The following is a 21,280-nucleotide window of genomic DNA, read 5'->3' as shown; positions in this document are numbered from 1 at the left end:
GTCATATATGGCCTTTATTATTCTGAGATATACTGCCTCTATACTCACTTCATTGAACTTTTTTTTTATTATTATAAATGGATGTTGAATTGTGTCAGAAGCTTTTGCTACATCTATTGAGATGATCATATGATTTTTATTGTTCAATTTGTTAATGTGGTATACCACATTGATTGTTTGAGAATATTGAACCATCTTTCATCCCTGGGATAAATTCTACTTGTTCGTGGTGTATGATCCTTTCAATGTGTTGTTGAATTTGGTTTGCTAATACATTGTTGAGGATTTTTGCATCTATGTTCATCAATGGCATTGGCCTGTAATTTTTGTGTGCGTGTGTTGTGTCTTTGGTTTTGGTATGAGGGTGTCACAGTCTTAATTATGACTTTGTATTACATCTTGATATCTTCTAGGCAAATTCAGTTACTTTGTTTTTTTCTTTAAAGTATTACTGTTCTACTCTTTGCTCTTTTTATAACTTTCATGATCTACTTGCAAAGTTCTCTAAAAATACATATTAGAATTTTTATTGAAATTGTTAAAATGTTTTAGGTTTTAGATTATTTTATGGAATAATGACTCCTTCAAGATATTAAATATTTCCACTAATAAACATGTTTTTATATATCTCCATAATCAGATCTTTTTTTAAATGTCCTTCAGGGACTCTTTAGTATTTTTTTTATTATTAATTACAGTAAATTCCATAGCCACATGCTGATGGCATCCAAATTTTTCTCTCCAGGCCAGACCTCTTTCCTAAAGACTAGACTCAAATACTTAGTTTGCCTTTGACATTTCCACATTGATATCTAGAAGACATCTAAAGCTTAAAATAGCCAAAATGGAACAAATGTTTGCTCTATCTCCACCTCATTCTGCTTCCTCTTCAGTCTTTCTGATTTTAGTTAATGGCATGGCCTTTCACCTAGTTGCTCTGGGGAAAAACCTAAAGATTTTACTTTTTTTATTCAGTAAATATTTATTGAATATATACTATGTGGTAGGCATTATTTATGCAACTGGGGAGTAAACAGTAAAGAAAACAAAAATTCTTGCCCTTGTGAAGTTTATATTCTAATGATATCTAATGGCTGGTTTTCCTATTTAATCCATTAACAAGCCCTATCAACTTCACCAAAACTTAGTTATCTTGAATCTACATACTTTTCTCCATCTCGTTTGTCAACATCATAGCCTATGCCACCATCATCTATCTTTGACTACAGAAATATCGTCCTATATGGTTTCCATTCTTATACTCATATCTCTCTAATCTACTTTCTATGTAAAAGCCAAAGTAAAATTTTAAAAAATGTTTATCATAGCAATTGCTTTCCTTAGCCCCTTACAGTAAAATGCAAACTTCTTTTAATGGCTTATTCAGACTTAATATGAAATTCCTACTGCTTAACTTTCAGCCCTACTTCATATTATTTTCCTTTTCACTCATTAGATCTCTGCACATTGACCTGTTTCTAGAATACAGTAAGCGCCTTCCCACCTGAGGGAGCTTGCACTTGGTAATTTTCCAGTGTGCTTTTCTCATATGGCCATATGGACTGCTTCTGTTATGTTTAATTTGTGAGAACTGAGTTCAAATATCATCTTCTCAGACATCAATCTCCCTAAGTTACTTCTTCAGCTATGACCTATTATGTCACCATATTTGTTTCTTTTAAAGTCTCTTTTTTAACTTTCCACATATAAGTAATATCACATGACATATGTCTTTCTGCATCTACTACAATCTGAAATTATATTTTATATTATTTTGTTACTTTTTATTATACATTGTACACACTCAAACATAAGGTTCATGCAGGCAGTGATTTATAGTTCCTTGTTCACTACTTATGTCTCCCATACTAGCAGAAATGCAGCATATATCGTATGCTCAATAACTATTTGTCCAATATATAAGTGAATGATAGGGTTTCTAGAATGTTAAATCATTCTATATTCATAGAGGGCAGCAAGATTTTTTGCAACATCTTTTATGATACTTTTCCTAACAAGGCATGTCTTTTTTTTTTTTGACAATGTAAAAAAAATTTACCTTATAATTAGTTTGAGTTGTAACTGATGAAAAACAGAATCCTTAAAATGGTTGATTAATGTATAGTTGCTAACCAAGGGTGAGACCTCTACTGCGGGGCTGCAGTCTGCTCTTGGCCTCGCTCATTTCAGTGTTTTACTAGTGATTTGGATAAAATTACAGAATTACGTTCCTAAATTTTTCAGTTAAAAATAAGAGGATAAAGGAACTATATTAGCTGAAAGAGTCCAGTCTCAAAGAATTTGAATATTCAAAATATGGACTAAATATCAGTATCCAGATGAAATATAATAGGTATAAATATTAAACCATGGATATTGGGCACTATAAAACAAATTTAAAAGTGGAGAATGGAGTAAATATAGCTTAGCAAAAATTTACTCTCCAAAAGGCTTAGAAGTTTCAGTTGATAGTAATCTCAGTGTGAATCAACAGTGTGGTGTAGCTGTCAGAAAAGACTAGTATGATTTAACATTTTTTCATCAAAGAATAAGTTCTAAAACATTCTCAACCTTCTTTGTACTTCTTTGTACTTTGTACTTCAAAATTATTTTTTCAAGCTGTATATTTGTTATATGGTGTGTCTTGAAATTCAGAATTAGTGGGTCCAGAGTGAACCCCAGTTGCCTGTGTATGTATGCATGTACACATGTATGTATGCACATGTGCATGTAAGTTCCATTTTGACAATATCTATTAAAATAAAATATGTGCCTAGGTCCACTAATTTCACTTCCAGCAATTTATAGTACAGATATATGTGTGCACATGCACAAAAGTCTATGAGCAAGTTTTCTAAAATCTTTTTTTAATTGAATTAACATTGACATAGAGTATTATATTAGTTTTAGGTATACATCATGTTGATTCGATATGTTTGTACATTATGAATTTATTACCACAAGTCTAGTTACCATCTCTCACCTTACAGAGTTATTACAGTATTATTGACTGTATTTCCTATGCTGTACATCACGTCCCTGTGACTTATTTATTTTACAGCTGGACATTTGTACCTCTTAATCCCCTTCACCTATTTCGCCTGTCCCCCCACCACCTCCCCTCTGGCACCACCAGTTTGTTATGAGCATGGTTTTTATGCATCTTTATCTGTAATGGCAAAAGCTAGAACCAACCTAAATATCGGGTAGCAGAGAATGTTAAAAGTTGTTTAAAGTAGTAAGTCAGCTCAATATCTGTTTTGGTATGGAAGATACCCAAGATAATTGAAAAAGGTATATTTCACATGAGTATGTATATTATCCCACTTATGTGAAAAAAAAGAGACAATTGAGCCATATGTTTATATACTCATAGGAAAATTTTTCCAAAAGGTTCTCATGAAAATTTTAATAGTGTTTACTTCCAAGAAGCGAAACAGGAGGAATACTTTCAGATCTCATTTTATTTCTTTAAGGACTCTTAGTTTAACCAGAAATAGGTATTTTCTTAATTTCAAAACAAAACCTAACCAATTTAAAAAATTCTAATTAATTCTGGAGTGAGTCAGGTTGAGAAAACACGGGGCAGAAGTAGCTGATGGGGCTGCACTTAATTCCTGTTTGTTAAATACCATTGAATTCACCTAGGTTTCAGTGAACTGGATCATCCTGGTTCTTACTGTGTCTAGAGGGCTACAACTGTAACACTTTGCCCAGTTACAGGTGTCACACTTTTAAAAGATTGTCACTTGGAGCATATTTAGCAGAGAATATCTGAAATAGTGACGTGACTTGAAACTATGCCATATAAAAAACTCCTAAAAGCAACAGGGAATTTTTAGCCAGGAAAAGGTAAGACATGGAGAAACATGATCACTATCATCAAATCTTCAAAGGGCTATGATGTGAAAGACTTGCTCTGAAGGTCCCTGAGGGGCAGAACTACAGCCTAGGAGCAAGAGCTAGAAAGTTACGAATTTTATCTCAGTATAGAATGAATTTTCTAAAGGAGCTCTCCTGGAGGAAATTGGACTTTGTTGAGAGGGAGGGATTTGGAGTTTCTCAGTGCCACAGACATTTAAAGGTAAGGAGAGTGATCTTTAGACCAAGCTATTGTGTAGAGGGTAAGAAGTTGGCTTACAAGCCTTTTAATGCCCAATCCTGAGATCCTTTAATGGATATGTCTTTTATTTAAAGGAGAGAAAGAAATGTGATCTGGATGATAGCGTTGCTGGAGTACTATAGCTATTTGAACTCAACCTGGCAGAAGGATAAAACTATCACTATCTATAGGGCCTAATCCTTGTTCCATTTTAACAAGTAACTTGGAAGGCTATTTTGAAAGTAAACATTTTATGTTTGCACATGGCACAAATAGGAGAAAGAATTCAAGGTTCTAAAATATGTTGATAATCTGGACTAATGTTTGAAAACTCATAAGCTAAAATTTAAAATGGTAAATGTAAAGTCAGAGCCTTAGGTTAAATAAAATCTATTGCACAAGTGGATAGGCAAAACATTGCTTATGAAAAGCACCTGGAAAAACAGGAGTTGAGAGGGACGTTTGTTATCTAGTTCAGTGAATTCCAAACACTGGTCCATGAAAGCGTTCTCATGCTCTATAGTGAAATTAGGTCAATAGAGTTAAATTTTTTTAAAGTAAAATTTATTCAACTTTTTACTCAAAATTAATGTATTTTCTACTTTGATATTCATCAAAAACAGGTGACATTTGTATAGCTGACGCAGCTTTATAAGTCAGTAGCATGACATGGGGACCATCTTACAGCTTTAAAGTGATTATGGGGCTTAGCTTGTAGAATATGGGAAACTTCCCGTACTTGGCACAGGAATGTCCACGTCTAGAATACCATGTGGGTTCAGGCCCTGCAATTTAAGGGCTCAGTAGAAGAGGAATGAGTTGTTTAAGCCAGAGTTAGTTATTACCTCATCACTGGAAGTGATTTTTAAACAGAAGTCAAATGTGCTATGCCTTGTCAAAGATGTTGGAAAGAGAATTTCTTGATTGGGTGGTAGAGGTATTAGATCGTCTTAAATAAGATTCTTTAATTAGTAAAAAGCATGGGAAAACTTTGGATATTTTCCCTTACAGTGAATACACTTACACTCAATTGGACAGACTCTCCCAGGTGCTTAGACTTTCCAAAATCAAGTCAAATTTTCAAATCTCTGTCACATTTGCATCAATATCTCGTACAGCTTTGTTACATCTTCTTCTGTTTATCCCTTTCATCAAATGGTATCCAATGACCTGACAGAGCTAAAACAACTTGCAGAGGCATCTAGTTTATTTTCAGTCATATGCTTGGGGATATATTTTCAAAAATTGCTTATTGGATATCTATAATTACTTTCTGAAAGGGTTGTATATTAGGTATGTTGAAAAGTAGGGAGCAAAGTCGAGGCTGCCCAGACACAGAAGTCTGTGAGGTATAAAAAGAACAAAGTACCTGGGGGAGGGTGTGCACTGAAGATCACCTGAATTTATATTTAAACATGGAAAAATAAAATCCCCATGAAGGTAGGAATTTTTGGTTCCCTGACATACCCTAAGAATAATGCCCGACACATAGTAGGTACTCAGTACATTTTTATGGAGTGAATGATTATATCTGCATGAACTTATTTTGCATAGTAGACATTGGCAGGGGCATGCTGAAAGCCGGCACTATTCCTCATCCTTCTTTGTTCTCTAAGTATAGAAACTCCCAGTTTCTAACCATTTCTAACCAAAGTGATAAAAGGTCCCAATATAACACTTTGCTTGAAGTACAGGTCATGTAAAGTGACTAGCATTATTTGTCTCTGCATGGACAGGATTGTTTTGTTATAATAACAGCTTGTTCTGATTAAGTTATGATGTGTTACTGTATTTAGTTCATGCTTCAGTAAGGGCATTGGGCTATCACTTTCAAATGGAAAAGCATGTCCTGATTTGTATGAGTTTTTTGTTGTTTTTGTGATCAAGGAGCCGTCATATCTATGAATTGAAAGTATTTAGTTTTCTAAGTATCATACTCTGGGGAAGCAGATATGTTTTCTTTTCATCTTTTGTAGATGATAATGATGGATGTTTTGTTTGCAACTAAACAGTATAGGACTCAAATAATCAATTTAGAATAATCATATTCTTTAACAATCCCAGAGTATACCTATGTGAGTTGTGATAGGCCTTTTACAATTATACCTAATCTATTTCTTTTCTCTTCAGAGAATGGCAAAAAAAAAAAAAAAAAATCTAAGATTTTGGAAACCAAGAGTCATGCACGACATAAAAAGGCTAAAATGAGGTGATCATTTTTTTTTAAAGCAGATTATGATTGGCTTGTTGATCCTCAGGACTGTCTAGGATGATTTCAGACTGGAAGCCTAGGATCAGTTTCTTCTCTGCCATGCTGTGGTATTTATATGGAGAGACAGTGCCTGAGAAAGCTATGAACACAGTTGCTTTCCAAGCCTGGAAATTAAGCTCTGTATTATTGTAGTATCATTGTTCTAAATCCTGTCCTGATTACACAGTTGGCCACTCCCTTCCACTCAACCCAAGGATCTCTTTAATTTGACAAATATTTGGTGACCATCTGTCAGGAGCATCCGTGAAACTAGGGCAAGCAAGGAGCAGGCAATAAAGATTCATGGGGTACCCACTAAGACAGTTCTCAAGAATGAGGTCTGGGTTCAATTAGGAGGGGCTTTATCTAAGAAAATATGAGGTTTTGTGTCCTAGAAGAAGAAACGGAAGTTGTAGAAGAGAAGTCACAGCCATTAAATTTTAGTGGGGACGTGGCATCAAAGTTAGATAATGGCTTAAAAGTAAGTAGCCAGAACTAATTGTGATTCCAAATGAAGGCTGAGGCAGTAATTTCAGGATTATTCACAAACCAGAGAGTCTATGCTAGAGCCCTCATTTACGCTCATGGTATATGCTATAATATTAAGCATGTTAGCATAAAGGATCTGTGCCAGCCTCTAGTTACAGAGGAAAAAGTAAGACAGAGCCTTACTACATTACATTTCCAATGAGACGGGAAGATGTATTATCCAGGTATTGATAGAAGCGAAGTGGTGTTAGAGAAGAATACATGAAATGCCATGGAAGCTAGAGATACATGTCAGGGGATTCTGGGAGGACTCTCAGAAAAGTGACTTTTTCTATAGGCCTTAAAGGATGAGCAAGATTTGGACATTTGGGAAAACATAAAAAGGGCATTCTAAGCAGAGGAGATGGAAAAGTATATAACAGAAATTGAAAAAAGTAAGTAATTTAATCTGTCTAAGCCACACTGTTTCTTAATGGGAGCTCCTGGCATTTGGGGTGGGACAGTTCTTTGTTGTATGGGACAACAACATCAAATGCCAGATGGGGTTCTACATGCCAGAAAACCCAGAATCTAAGGCACTAGATATACAATCACCATCTCCCCCAGCACAATCTTCGTGATAACCAAAAATGCCTCCACACATTTCCAAGTGCTTTCTAGGAGATACTGCCTCATTTGAGAACAAGTTGGAGGGCATAGGCTGTGGAAGAGGGAGAGGTTGGATCCACAATTGAAACAAAGGTTATAGCCCTTACTGCCAAGTGAAAGAATTTAGATTTGGAATTTAGTAAAGGATGACAATTCATTACCGGTTTTGAGTAGGAGACTGACATCATCACAGCTTTGCTTCCTGGGTATTAATCTGGAAACTGTGTGTCAACTGAGTGGAAAAAGGGATAGGCAGGACCAATTAAGAGATTATTGAATATTATACACAGAAGTCAGAATTTGAATCAGAGACATGAGAATAAAAATTATAGATGGGATAAATTATAAATGGACTATATAAATTGGCCAGAAATTGAAAACAAATTAGATGATGGTGATGATGGAGGCAAAGAGGATAAATTTTGGATGGTTTTGGCTTATACCTGGGAGGATAGTGGTTCTCTTAGGAGAAATTGGAAATATGATGAGGAAGGAGGAGTCACTTTAGGGCAGGAATTAATATATTTAAAGTGCTACCTGAACATGCAAGTAGTACTTTAAATATATTTAAGGTATTCTCAAGATAAGGTTGAGATTATAGCAAACAACACATACAAGAACTTGAGATATCACAGCTAGATATGGTAGCCATTTGTATAGAGGCAATGGTTAGAACCATACATGTAGGACCAGATTGCTGAAGAGCAAGAGAGAATAAAAGGATCAAAGGCAGAACCTTAAAAAAAGACATCTAGGAGAGAAGAAGAAGAATCTGAGAAAGAACAGTTATCGAAGTAAGAGGAACTTCAGGAACAGGTGTCTTGGTGGAAGCCTGGCAAGTTGAGCGTGTCAGCACAGTGGACAGTGCTACCACGTGCTCCAGAGAGCTCCCGTGGGATGCGTACTGACAAGTCTCTGGTGGAGCTGGAAATTAGGAAGTCCCCAGTGATCTTAACAAGAGAGGTTCTGGTGGCATTGTGGGAAAGGAGGAGAGAGTGGGACTGGACGATATAATTCTAAATTTTGTTTTCCTTAGGCATTGAAAAGTAAACCTAAACTGTGGAAAAGAAAAACACCGGGAATCTGCACTTTGCAGACTTTACTATAGAGTCTTACCATACTTTTTACTTCCAGTTAAATTTTCAACATTGCTTTTCATCTCCAGTGTCTATACAGTACAGTAGGTCTTTAAGTAATTCGAGCTGTGTTCTCTAAATTATGTTTTAATTCAGTGAGCACAGTCTCATGGAGTTAAATAGGAATAGGACCTATTGCAGATTTTTGATAAGCGGTAAATAAGACCAAGATTACAAATTATAGTCCTGTAACTGAAAGACTCTGAGCTCTCATTTTATGTGTTGTTATTGACAATGCCACTGACCCCTACATCCCGATTTAGATTTAGAGGGATTTTCTGCATCCTTTTCAAGAAAAGGGTGTTCCACTTCCACATCCACACTGAATCAGAAGCTTGGGACTATCAGATGACTCTCAGTCTCTTGGGATATACACTGAGTAGGGCAATGACCTGGGAAAGTCAGTTTTAAGAGAGCAATGGAATAGACTTAAGAATAAATGTGAAAAGAATATATGTAGACCAACAATCATTATTTTTTTTTAATGTTATAGTTTCTGTTCTAAAGCTGCCTTTGCTGACAGTATTCCATAAAATAAAATACTCTGCCATTTTGGGTCACCCAGGGAGAACAGGACTAGGAGAATAGGAAAAAATTTGAATAGACATACCGTTATCACATGTGCTCAATATAAAAGGCAATGTGCAGATACCAGATCAAGGGGCGTGAAATAGAACTGTGTTGAGGTCCAGAAGCTATAAGGTCATTGCTCCATAAGATAGAATGAACTAGGTTGGGGAATTTATGAGTCAAAATGGTGTTTCTAATAAGTAGCAAGGTATCAATAATAACACACTGAATAGTTTATATTTTTAAAAGTAGATTTAATCTGTGTTTTGACCTACGCTTTCAGAAATAACAGTCACTGTACTTATATCGTAATAAAATCCCACTCTTCATCTAATGAAAACAACGTGAGTTAAAAATCTCACAAAATAATCGTACCATCTGCTTTTGAACATATACACACCTTCTGAATATGTAACACTTGGTAACAAAGTCCATTGAGGAAGAGATGGCCATCTGTCATGCAACTGGGATGTGGCAGGTGCATTCCCAGAGTTTTCATACTTAACTCTTGTGACAGTCTTGTGACATCAAATCATTGGACTAATTTTATGTATAAGGAAGAAGAATTTCTTCAGGATTTGGATACTAACATTCTGCTTGGTTTTATAGGAATTATTTCAACAGAGTTTTTATCTATTCATATTTGTGTAATTCTCCAAAGAAGATATACTTTTTTTCTATTTCTCCTTTCTGTAAAAAAGGTGATAAAGAAAATTTCCCAGAAATCTTTACTTTCAACATAGAGTCTGTAATGCCTTTTGACCCTCATGTATTTAGGGCTTGGTATTTCAGAATTCTAACCTTGGCTTCTTCACAAAGGGTAACAGTACTATTTGATATTTATGTATCACTTTATTATTTAAACAGGCTTTGTAATTTCTTTAAGCTATCACACTGAGTAAGGTTCAATCCCAGAGAGGTTAAGTGGGCTCTCTAAGATTACACAGCACACTGGGGGAAGAATTTAGAATAGAATTCTTGTCCTCTACAATCACTTAATTAACATCTGTTTACTTAACAAGATGGGCAAAAAACGATAGATCAATGTGTTAATCATGTCTTTTTGCTATAGTATTTTCAAATATTTAATTGTCAAAGCTTTTGATTAAAAAAGCTTCTATGGGCAGGTAGCTGGGTATAAAAGTATATATTTAAGATAATAAAGCAATATTTGGTCCTTTTGAGCCCATACATGGATAATGCTAGAAAGAACAATTTGACTTTAAAAGATTGAATTGTTTCAAGCTGTGTATTCTCACTTTCTTGAAAAATATTCTTTTATATTTAAATCCCCTGTTTAGGATTCAGGCAATATACTAAATTTTTAAAGAATTTACTCTAAAAAATCACACTCTCTTGAACATTGTCTCTTTTATCAGTTAATGAAATTATGTAACTTCATGTATTTGTTTTGAGGTAATGATTATAGATGAGTTCATACTAAACTTAAGGTTCAATTTCAGTAACTATATTAGTCATGGTATTTGCTGATTTTGCTTCTTCTTTCTACTTTTTAGCATTATTTATTTCTACATCAACAGTGACTCTGTATGCCTATTATTTTGAGCCATTTCAAATAATTTTTCTAATCTGGAAAGTTATTAATTACAAGTGAATGATTGAATAAGAAATAAATATTTCCCAAAGACTTTAGCTCCATTCCTAGGTGAAATAGTGACCCAAGAAGTGTACACTTACTATCCCTCACATATAAGTGCCGTTGAATATTTTTGGTGGTGATGTTGAAGATATTTAAATGATGTTGGTGGAGGGTGGAGGCCAGAGAAGTTACTTTAATATAAGAACAGGCAGGGTGTAAGTAAGTCTGGAAGAAACTATGGCAAACTGGAAATGTTTGCCTGCCTTAAGTCCTTCGAATTTATTTCCCAAGACCTTTGAGGTCACTCCTCCCACCCCTTCCCCACCCTCCCAAAAAAGGGAAGACAAGAACAGAAAAGCCCCTGTAGCCAGTTTTTCGATCCTTATTCTAGTACAATATTTGATTTCTATTTAGAGTACATTTTGTTTGTTTGCTTTTCCTTCTCAACAACCCTGTAATTGGCTAAAGGTATTATTACATTTTCCAAGAAATATTGTTGTGTAGATAAAGATATTTCATGGATAATACAGTAGTGAGATAAACCATTTTAAGGAAAGAGACTTTGGCCTCCAGATAGGCCTGGTGTACCAATCTGAGAGCAGGGGCCATCACATAGGAAAGCAGACTATGGTGTGAGGCAGCTTAGGGGAAATGAGTCAGAAGTGTAAGGATCCATCACAGCTCATGAGTGCAAAACTCCCTGTCATCATTCCAAGAAGAATTCATGGTTGTTCTCTCAAGCAAATATTTATGTCTGTGACCTGGGAGGAAAGTACCTATTAGCCAAGCTTTACTGATAAGTGAATAAAGAGGTGACAGTCACCTTCCTGTTGAAACCCTTGCTTCTTTGTGCTTAGTACACTGTCAATGGCCAATAAATAATAATTATCGTTTTTCTTTTTGCCAGATGTTTCCTATAAATCACAAAATGCAAAGACAGAGATTTGAGATCTATTCAGAGCACAAGTATGAATAAAATGAGGTCATTTGTTGCAGTCGTGGGTAGTACTTCTCAAGACAGAGTTTTCATAACAGATAGTTTCTAGAAAGATCTTTGGAAGATATGGGATTTTTAACTTAGACTTTGCATGTAGGTCAATGGGTATTGTCTTTTGGGAGTCATGTCACTTAACACAGAAGATCCATTGATTTATTCTACAAATGTTTATTGAGGACCTGCTTCATACCAGGTACTTTTCTAGGAACTGAGGATACTATTGTAAATACAACAAAGTGCCTGTCCTATTGGAGCTTATACTCTATACGAGAGCTAGCAATAATAAGTATGGAAACAAGGACATAGACAAGATAATTTTGGATAATAATAGCTAACACATAGCTTTTGTATGTGCCAGACCAGTTCTAAATACTTTTTTTATATATTAACTCATTTAATCCTCACAATAAACCTAAGTGGCAGGTACTATTATTTACACATTCTTATAAATGAGGAAACTGGAGTCCAAAACATTCATGTAACTTGCCAAGTCAGAGAGATAAGGAGCTGGGAGCTAGGATTCAAATCTGAACAGCTTGATCTTTTAACCCATACTGTTACCCACTGTGCTGCATGCTGCACTATGAGGGAAATCAGATAAGCTGAGATAGAAGGGGACTATGGGCAAAAATGCCTGGATGCAGAGATGACATTTGAGTTGATAGTTTTACAGCAAGAAAAAACATGCCATGTGGAGTTTTGAAGAAAGAGCTTTTCAGGCAGAAGAAACTTGTGTAAAAGCCCCCAAATGGGAATGAATTCAACCTGTTTGAGTGAAGAGATGTAGGGTTGAGTAGGAAGGAAAAGGAAAGGGCAGGGATTAGACCTTGTCAGACCATGTGAAGGAGGTAACTGCAGTTCTACTGGAGGAATTTAATCAGCTTAGTGGCTGATGTATGGCAAATGGATGATAGAGTTACAAGAGTGAAAGAAAGGTGATGAGTTGGTTAGGAGGCTATCCAGTTGTCTAGGAAAGAATGATAATGGCTCAACCTATGGTGGTGATTATGGAGCTAGTGAAACCTATAACACTGAGAAAATATTTTGGAAATGGTGTTGATAGGGTTTATTGAATGTGGTAGGTGAGAAAAGAGCATGATTAGGCATGGACTCTGAGGTTTGGGGTCTAAACATCAGAGTGAACAGTGGTGTCATTTACTGAACTGCAAAAGATTTGAGGAGATGCCATTTGGGGACATGAAAAATGAGTTCTATTTAGGCAATATACTAGGAATGAGATAATCACGTATAAATGTCAGGTGGAGGAGAGAGATCCAGTGTGAAGTTTAGAGAAGAGGTTTAGGCAGGAAGATTGAAAATTGTCAACATTACAGATTATATTTAAAACCATTGGATGGGATGATATAACACCAAAGGAGAATTTAACCTTCAGAAGAGGAAGGAAGGAGGGTTATAATTATGGGGCACTCCAACATCAGCTAACAGCAGAGGAGAAACCCACGAAAAGCAACTGAGAAAAAATAACCAGAGAGCAAGAAGAAAACCATAAGAAGGTGGAATAGTGGAAAACTAGAGAATTAGTTTAGAAAACTAGAAACACCAGAAGGAAATGTTTAACTTATGTCACTTATTGCTTGAGACTCAGGGAAGGTGAGACCTGAAAAACTACTCTTTGGATTTTGGTTACAAACAGATATAGTAGACAAAACTTGATTTGATGGGGCTTTATTAATTAAGACTCACTCTGTATGCCAGTTAAATTTCTGAATAAGGTGACCCAAGGGACCCTTAGAGTGATGATTCTCAAAGTGTGGTCCTTAGACCATCAGTATTAGTGTCACCTCGAAACTTATTAGAAATGCAAGATTTAGGCCCACCCTAGACCATATAAATTAGAAACCCCAGTGATGTGGCCAAGCTGTGTTTTGACAAGTATGTGAGTGATTCTGATACACGCTATAGCTTCACCTCAATAGTGTTGTGATGGAGTAGTCTAGTACAGGGTCTGGAGACCTGATTATGTATATCTCTCACCAACTCCATGTCCCTTGTGCCTTGAAATTGACCATAGTAGGAGTACACATATCAGGGAAATCAGAAATCCCCAAATGCTACAAATCAGGGCTTCCCCCCGACACTCCCCCTTTTTTTTTTCTGAAGAGCTTATTGTTAAACCTTTACCAACAAACTGTTACTGGTAAATTCAGTAGATCTGGGGTGGAGCCTGAGAATTTGTTTTTCTAACAAGTTGTCAGGTGATGTTGATGCTACTGACCCTGGGCCCACACTCTGAGAATTATCAAAACTAAATTTGTTTTATTCTGTCATGCTTCTCAAATGTTCTCCCATTCCCTTTTATGCATTTCTAATTGCATGATCTTCAAAATTCTCTTTCAGTTTGTTTTCATCTTTATCTGAATTTGGAGTAAATTTTCACTCCATCATCATTACCATTATTTTAGTCTTCATTACTTCTGGCCCCCATTATTACCGGAGCTTGTCTCCATGACAGTCTCCTCTTATCTCTCTGGCTAACATTGTTACCCTGTACAGAGTCTTTGATGTTTCCCTCTTCACTCCCCCCACCTTGGACATAAGGTCATCTGATGGCCGCTCTTGCTTCCTGCATCAATTTCAATTTCCTTTTGTGCTTGAAAACCAAGCACTTATTACCGGGTGTTTTCCACCTCACACCAACATATATCCATCCCTTAATCTTTTGAACTTTCCTATGTCTAGGCTTTTGTTCATAACTCTGTGGACACCTGACCTGCACTAATTTCCTTCCATCCCTCTTTATCCTCTATATACATTCTACCTTTCCTACACATTCCAACTCAATGATATATTTTACCAACATGTATTTGACAAGATCTATAATTATATCTTTGTGTCCAAGACAGAAAAATTAAAGCTGAGTGTTGGTGTAATTAGGGAAAATTGTAGTGGGTTAACACAAAGGATTTCAATAAAGAGATCGATTTTATCTTGGAGTCTCTGTACTTCTTTATGTCCTTTTCAAATACTTATTTTGAAGAAAAGAAAAGATCTAAAATTTATTGGACATCTGTTTTCTAAATACTGTGATAAGCATTTTCCCTACATTATCTCATTTGTATTCTCACAGCAACCCTGTAAAGAGATACTATTGCATGGGTCTCTTGAAAATCCAGAAATCTATTTATCAAGTCTGTTGTTAACATAAATCTGGTTGAAAAAGCTAATGTTATGCATGATCAGGTCATGAGTCACCATATCTTGTCAAGCTAGAAGAATGAGTCAAAAGTCAACAAGGGACATTTAACAGCAATAACTATAAAATCTATATTCAAATTAAAGTCATCCTTCATATATATATAAGTTCTTACAGAATTTGCTTTACTGAAGTTTATGGGAGAGCTCAAATGAAACTCTCTAAAGCTCAATATGAGCTGATAGGGTGATATAGGTGCTAATAAAGCTAATACACTCTTACTTTTGTAATTATAGAAGTATAGCATCCAGAAGATCAAGGAAAGTTATTTTTCCTGTGTATTCTCACCAGCCAATACTCATTTGGAGTATTGTGTCATTTTTGGTTAATCTATTTAAAGAGGATTTTGATAAATTATGCAGTATAAAATGATGACTACTAGAATGGCACCTTTATCATTGTTGACAGAATAGAGAATACTGAGTGGTAATATTATTACTTGCATTGAAATTCTGCCACATGGAAGGACTGGAGCAGCCGAGACATGAAAATAGGCAAATTGACGGAAATTAAAAAGGGGTAGATTTCAGCTCAATGTAAAGAAACTTTTCTGGAGTCAGCCAGAACAGCCCTACAGTGGAATGGACAGCCTCAAGAAACAGACGACATCCATCATTGAATGAGATCAAGGAAAGCATTTTCTATCTTTAAAGATTCTGGGATTTTATTCTGTCTTTCATTTGCCTTCAGGCTGCTCTTATTCAAAATGATCTCTCCCCCTTCTGATTTGTAATTGCACTGAAGGACCACATTTATTAATTAAAGCACTTAATTATTCTTCCTTCCCTGGGCATTGATATTATTCTACAATATCCCTTCTCCCACTAAAGTCCCCAATAAGGGGAAAAAACTGCCATTATGTTTTATAGCCCACTCTGTGAACTGGGCTGGGATTCTGAACACATACCTGGGATTCAGTAAGCACTTGTTGACTGACCAGTAATTTTCCAACGTGCTGAGGCTGCTCTCTTTTACAAGGGCAATTATAAACATTTCTAGGAGCCAACTCAAGTTCTCAAAATAATATGGATGATGTTCTATTCTCTCCCGCTTGAGTAACAATCACACTGCAGAAACCAGTGTCAGCAAAATAGGACAAAACTGTTGTTTTGATTCCCTTAATAAGAGAAGACAAGAAAATAATTCTCATTTAAAACCACTCTCATTCACTTATAAACTGTATTAAATTTTTCTCTGCATGCAGAACTAAGTCGTTGTGTTTCTAGCCTCCACAAACAAGTTAAGTGCTTCAAATATATTAGCAATGCCATCTCTGCACATACATAAGTCATCTTTCTCCCTTTCTCTATTAATCAAATGCATCATCAATCAATGGTATATTTTATAGCCTTTATAATTACTGTTTTTTAATACTGCTCTTTCCTCTTTAGAAGTGTGGTGAACTGTATCTAATTTTAACATTATTCCTGTATGTTACATGGCTATGTTAAAAATAAATGCAGTGGCAATTTCAATGTAATTCGTCTCACTGAATCAAATATGTCTCGCTTTCTGATTCATTTTCCTTGTTTTTCTCGTTCCTATACATTTTCCTCATTTACTGTTTTTTTTTTTTTTTCTATTTTAACAGAATCCTAACCAGTAGGTTTTCTATTTTAATAGAATCCTAACCAGTATCTGGATAAATGTATATAACTTTAGGTTTATGCCTTAACAAATGGTAGAATAATCTAGATTTCATTTTTTTCTCAAAATGATATATGTAACATGTCTTTTGCTGGTATCCAGCTGTCCTGTACAGGTGATTTAATATTTCATGTATGTCAAAAGGAAGAAAAACAGTGGGTTTCTAGTCTGGAAACGGGCACTCTAGTCTTCTGCACTGATTGACTATGTGGCTTTAGGCAAGTTACTTGAACCTTAAACTCTCAGATTCGTTAATCTTTCCTTTGTAAGTTGGTGGATTTGAACTAGATTTCTAAGATCCCTTCTAGATCTAAAATTCTACAATTTCAGGAAGACTTTAATTTTAAAACTTTGTACCAGTATAGCATATTTTAAACACATAAAAAGTATTTTATATTGTAATTTAACGTATTGAAACAATATTTTCGAATCATCAGTTCAGTCTTCACTGTTATTTAACATTTTATACTACTAAATATTTTTCTTCAAAAATAGTACTCCTTTCAATATTTTTTTTGCATACTTTAAGAAGAAAGTAATTTTGTTCTACTTTATTGTTAAAAAAATATAGCTAGGGAAACATATATTATGAGAATCTCAAAAGCAGTTCATATAACATAGCACACTAAGCCCACTTGTTTTATTCCCATCGAAACATAGAATGGTCCTTCTTTTAATCTGATGATGACTGTTTTTCCCTAAGTGTTCTCATCTAAGGGCAAAAGCTATGGAATCAAATGATGAGTCAAAGCATGTTAAGCCATCTGTTTTAGAATAAATAGCTGCCATTATTTCTGTTAATATTAACACATTTCAACTTGTATGCTATTTCTTAATTAAAAGTGCGCATCCTACTCTTAAAAGTAGTAAAAAGGAATCTCTAATTTTTATGATTGACTGTTTAAACCCAGTCACACAAGCGTTCTAGTTTCCCACCCTGAAGGAGGGGAAATTTCTGTTGATGTTGATGCATAATGATGTAGAGCAACAACCATAGGTGTTTATTGTAAAACAAAAAATGTTGATATAGAAGTTAGTTGGTTTTCTCCCATACCCATTCCATCCCTTTCCTCAGTTCCATGGGGAGGTGGAGGTACTGATTAACTCAAACAATTCCTTGTTGGGCATGTGATGTATATTGTCACAATCAAAGTGAAATAGAAAAATTTCATTAGGTAGGTGGGGGCTTCCCTCCTCTGCCTTCCTCCCCAGCCCCCTTCTCTCCCCTCCCTTCTTCTTCCCTCTCCTTCTCCTCTCTGTCTCTGAATGTGATGTGACCAAGGGTGCTGAATAGACCTAAGAGCTACTGACATCCTTTTTGCAACCACAAAGAAAACCAACTTAAGGACAAAGTGAAATTCAGAAAACAAAGTGAAAATCAAGGGAAAAGAAAAAACACATTTTCAGTGTCATTGTTGAGCTCTGCCAGATCACTTCTCACTTGAAAACCACTCACAGCTAGAATTTTTCAGCTACATGAGCTAACAAATTTATTTAGTTGCTTATCCATTTGAGTTGAATTCCTGCTTGCAGCCAAAAGCAACTTAACTGATACAGCTTGCTTTAGACAAAGGTCTTTTTCATTTCCACTCTCCCCTTATCCCAATCCCTATAAATCAGTACATGTTAAACCAGTTTTTACCTTGTCCATCCTTGGAAACAAACTCCCCCTTTGTGCCTTGGATTACCTAAGATTCATGCCCATAATATTTGATGCTCACAAGAACTCTTTTTTTCTTTCTTTTCCATGCAAATATGCTAGTGCTCTTCCCCTTCTTGCATGTCTCTGATTTTGGGATTATGAAACAATTAGAAGGTTAATGAGATAAATGAAGTAAGGCTAATATACTAGTTAATCTTCAAGGTCCTACCCCAATATCAATCTGCCCCCAAATAACGTAATTAAAAATGATGTCCAATTGCAGATGTTTTAAGCATTGTATTAACAGAAGGGATCTGGCCTATGGGTTTAGCTACTTGGCTTAAGAGTTTCTCTTTTTGTCATTCATTCATACCGCAAATGTTTGTTGAAATCACACTGCATAAGGTGACATATTTGAGAATGATGCCACAAATGCAAGGTCTCTGCCCCCAAGAAACCTACAGCTTATCAGAGAAGACTGACAATAAAGTGACATAGCAAATATTGGGTTGGCCAGAAAGTTCTTTTTTTTCCGTAAGATGGCTCCAGTAGTACTTAGATGCTTTTAACTTGATTCAAAACAATTTTGTTAGATTGTATTGTGACAGCTGTCATATCAGCATGCATTTTAAAAAAGCTTATCAAAATTGGTGAATTTTTGCATAGCCATTTTAATATTGAAGATGGAAGAAAAAAGCAACATTTTTGGCATATTATGCTTTCTTATTTCCAGAAAGGTAAAAACGCAACTGAAACGTTAAAAAAGATTGGTGCAGTGTATGGAGAAGGTCCTGTGACTGATCGAACATGTCAGAAGTGGTTTGCGAAGTTTCATGCTGGAGATTTCTCGTTGGACGATGCTCCAGGGTCCGGTAGACCAGTTGAAGTTGACAGCGATCAAACTGAGATATTAACTGAGAACAATCAACGTTATACCACACAGGAGATAGCCAACATACTCAAAATATCCAAACCAAGAGTTGAAAATCATTTGCACCAGCTTGGTTATGTTAATCACTTTGGTGTTTGGGTTCCACATAAGTTAAGCGAAAAATACCTTCTTGACTGTACTTCCGCATGCGATTCTCTACTTAAACGTAGGGAAAACGTTCCGTTTTTTTGTTTTTTTTTAAATATTTATTTAGTTATTTTGACTGTGCAGGGCTCCTAGTTGCGGCATGTGCACTTATAGTTGTGGCATGCATGTGGATCTAGTTCCCCGAACAGGGATCTAATCCGGGCCACCTGCATCGGGAGCACAGAATCTTACCCACTGGCCTATCAGGGAAATCCCGAAAACATTCTGTTTTTATAACAAATTGTGACGAGCAACGAAAAGTAGATACTGTACAATAATGTGGAATGGAAGAGATCGTGGGACAAGTGAAATGAACCACCCCAACCACACCAATTGCGGATCTTCATGCAAAGAAGGTGATGTTGTGTATATGGTGGGATTGGAAGGGAGTCCTCTATTATGAGCTTTTTTCCAGAAAATCAAACGATTGATTCCAACAAGTACTGCTCCCGTTTAGACCAACTGAAAGCAGCACTCGATGAAAAGCGTCTGGAATTAGTCAACAGAAAACACATAATCTTCCATCAGGATAACGCGAGACTGCACGTTTCTTTGGTGACCAGGCAAAAACTGTTACAGCTTGGCCGGGAAGTTCTGATTCATCTGCCATATCCACCAGATGTGGCACCTTCAGATTTCAATTTATTTCGGTCTTTACAAAATTCTCTTACTGGGAACAATTTCAATTCCCTGGAAGACTGTAAAAGGCACCTGGAACAGTTCTTTGCTCAAAAAGATAAAAAAATTTGGCAAGATGGAATTATGAAGCTGCCTGAAAAATGGCAGAAGGTAGGGGAACAAAACAGTGAATATGTTGTTCAATAAAGTTCTTGGGGAAAATGAAAAATGTATCTTTTATTTTTACTTTAAAAACTAAAAGAATCTTTTGGCCAACCCAATAGTATGAAAACTCAGGGTACTATGGGCAGAAGAGCAGAGGACAGAGGCAAAGCATGACCCAGACAAGGAAGTTGGAGAGGTGTATTGGAGGAGGTTTATTATAAGCTTCATGAGTATGGAGAACACATGTTATTCAATTTTATATCCCTTATATTTAACTAAGACTCTTCACATGGTTCTCAATAAATGTTTATTGAATGAAAGAATGACAATGAAAGGAAAAATGAATTCACATATTAGAACCAATTACTGGGCTCCATGTGCCAATAAAGAAATTCCTGGGAAAGCCAGGACTTTGGGGGTTTCCTCCCTCTTTTATTTAAAACATTTCCTTAATAACAGATTAGAATAAAGTTATTTTTTCTAATTGACAAGTATTTGAATACAATTATTTACTTAATGCTTATGATATAATCAAAAGTTATACTTAGTAATAAAAAATTTAAAATAATCTTTTTAAATCTCTTTAAAAAGAATCTTTAACTTTTCCCATATAGGTTATTACAGAATTTTGAGTAGAGTTCCCTGTGCTATACAGTAGGTCCTTGCTGATGATCTATTTTATATATAGTAGTGTGTATATGTCGATCCTAACCTCCTAATTTCTCCCTCCCCCCGACCTTTCCCCTTTGCTAACCATAATTTGTTTTTGAAGTCTGTGAGTCTGTTTCTGTTTTGTAAATAAGTTCATTTGTGTCGTCTTTTTAGATTCCACATATGAGTGGTATCATATGATATTTGTCTTTTTCTGTCTGACTTACTTCACTTAGTATGATAATCTCTAGGTTCATCCATGCTGCGCAAATGACATTATTTCATCCTTTTTTTATGGCTGAGTAATAGTCCATTGTTTATATGTACCACATCTTCTTTATCCATTCCTCTGTCAATGGACATTTATGTTGCTTCTGTGTCTTGGCTATTGTAAATAGTGCTGCAATGAACATCGGGGTGCATGTGTCTTTTCGGATAATGGTTTTGTCCACATATATGCCCAGGAGTGGGA

The 21,280-nt window shown here is 35.7% G+C and overlaps 1 protein-coding gene and 1 pseudogene across 1 annotated transcript in view; one reads left to right on the top strand and one right to left on the bottom strand.

The window, feature by feature from the left end:
• The window catches only part of CTNNA3 (catenin alpha 3), a 1,637,417-nt gene that overhangs the window by 1,019,396 nt on the left and 596,741 nt on the right, over positions 1-21,280 (top strand). The gene's annotated exons all lie outside the window — the stretch shown is intronic.
• The window catches only part of LOC137767633 (transmembrane protein 33 pseudogene), an 83,095-nt pseudogene that overhangs the window by 2,026 nt on the left and 59,789 nt on the right, over positions 1-21,280 (bottom strand).

The sequence above is a fragment of the Eschrichtius robustus genome, chromosome 7 (assembly GCF_028021215.1).
Source record: "Eschrichtius robustus isolate mEscRob2 chromosome 7, mEscRob2.pri, whole genome shotgun sequence".
NCBI classification, from domain to species: Eukaryota; Metazoa; Chordata; class Mammalia; order Artiodactyla; family Eschrichtiidae; genus Eschrichtius; species Eschrichtius robustus.
This window is presented reverse-complemented; position numbering and strand designations above follow the sequence as displayed.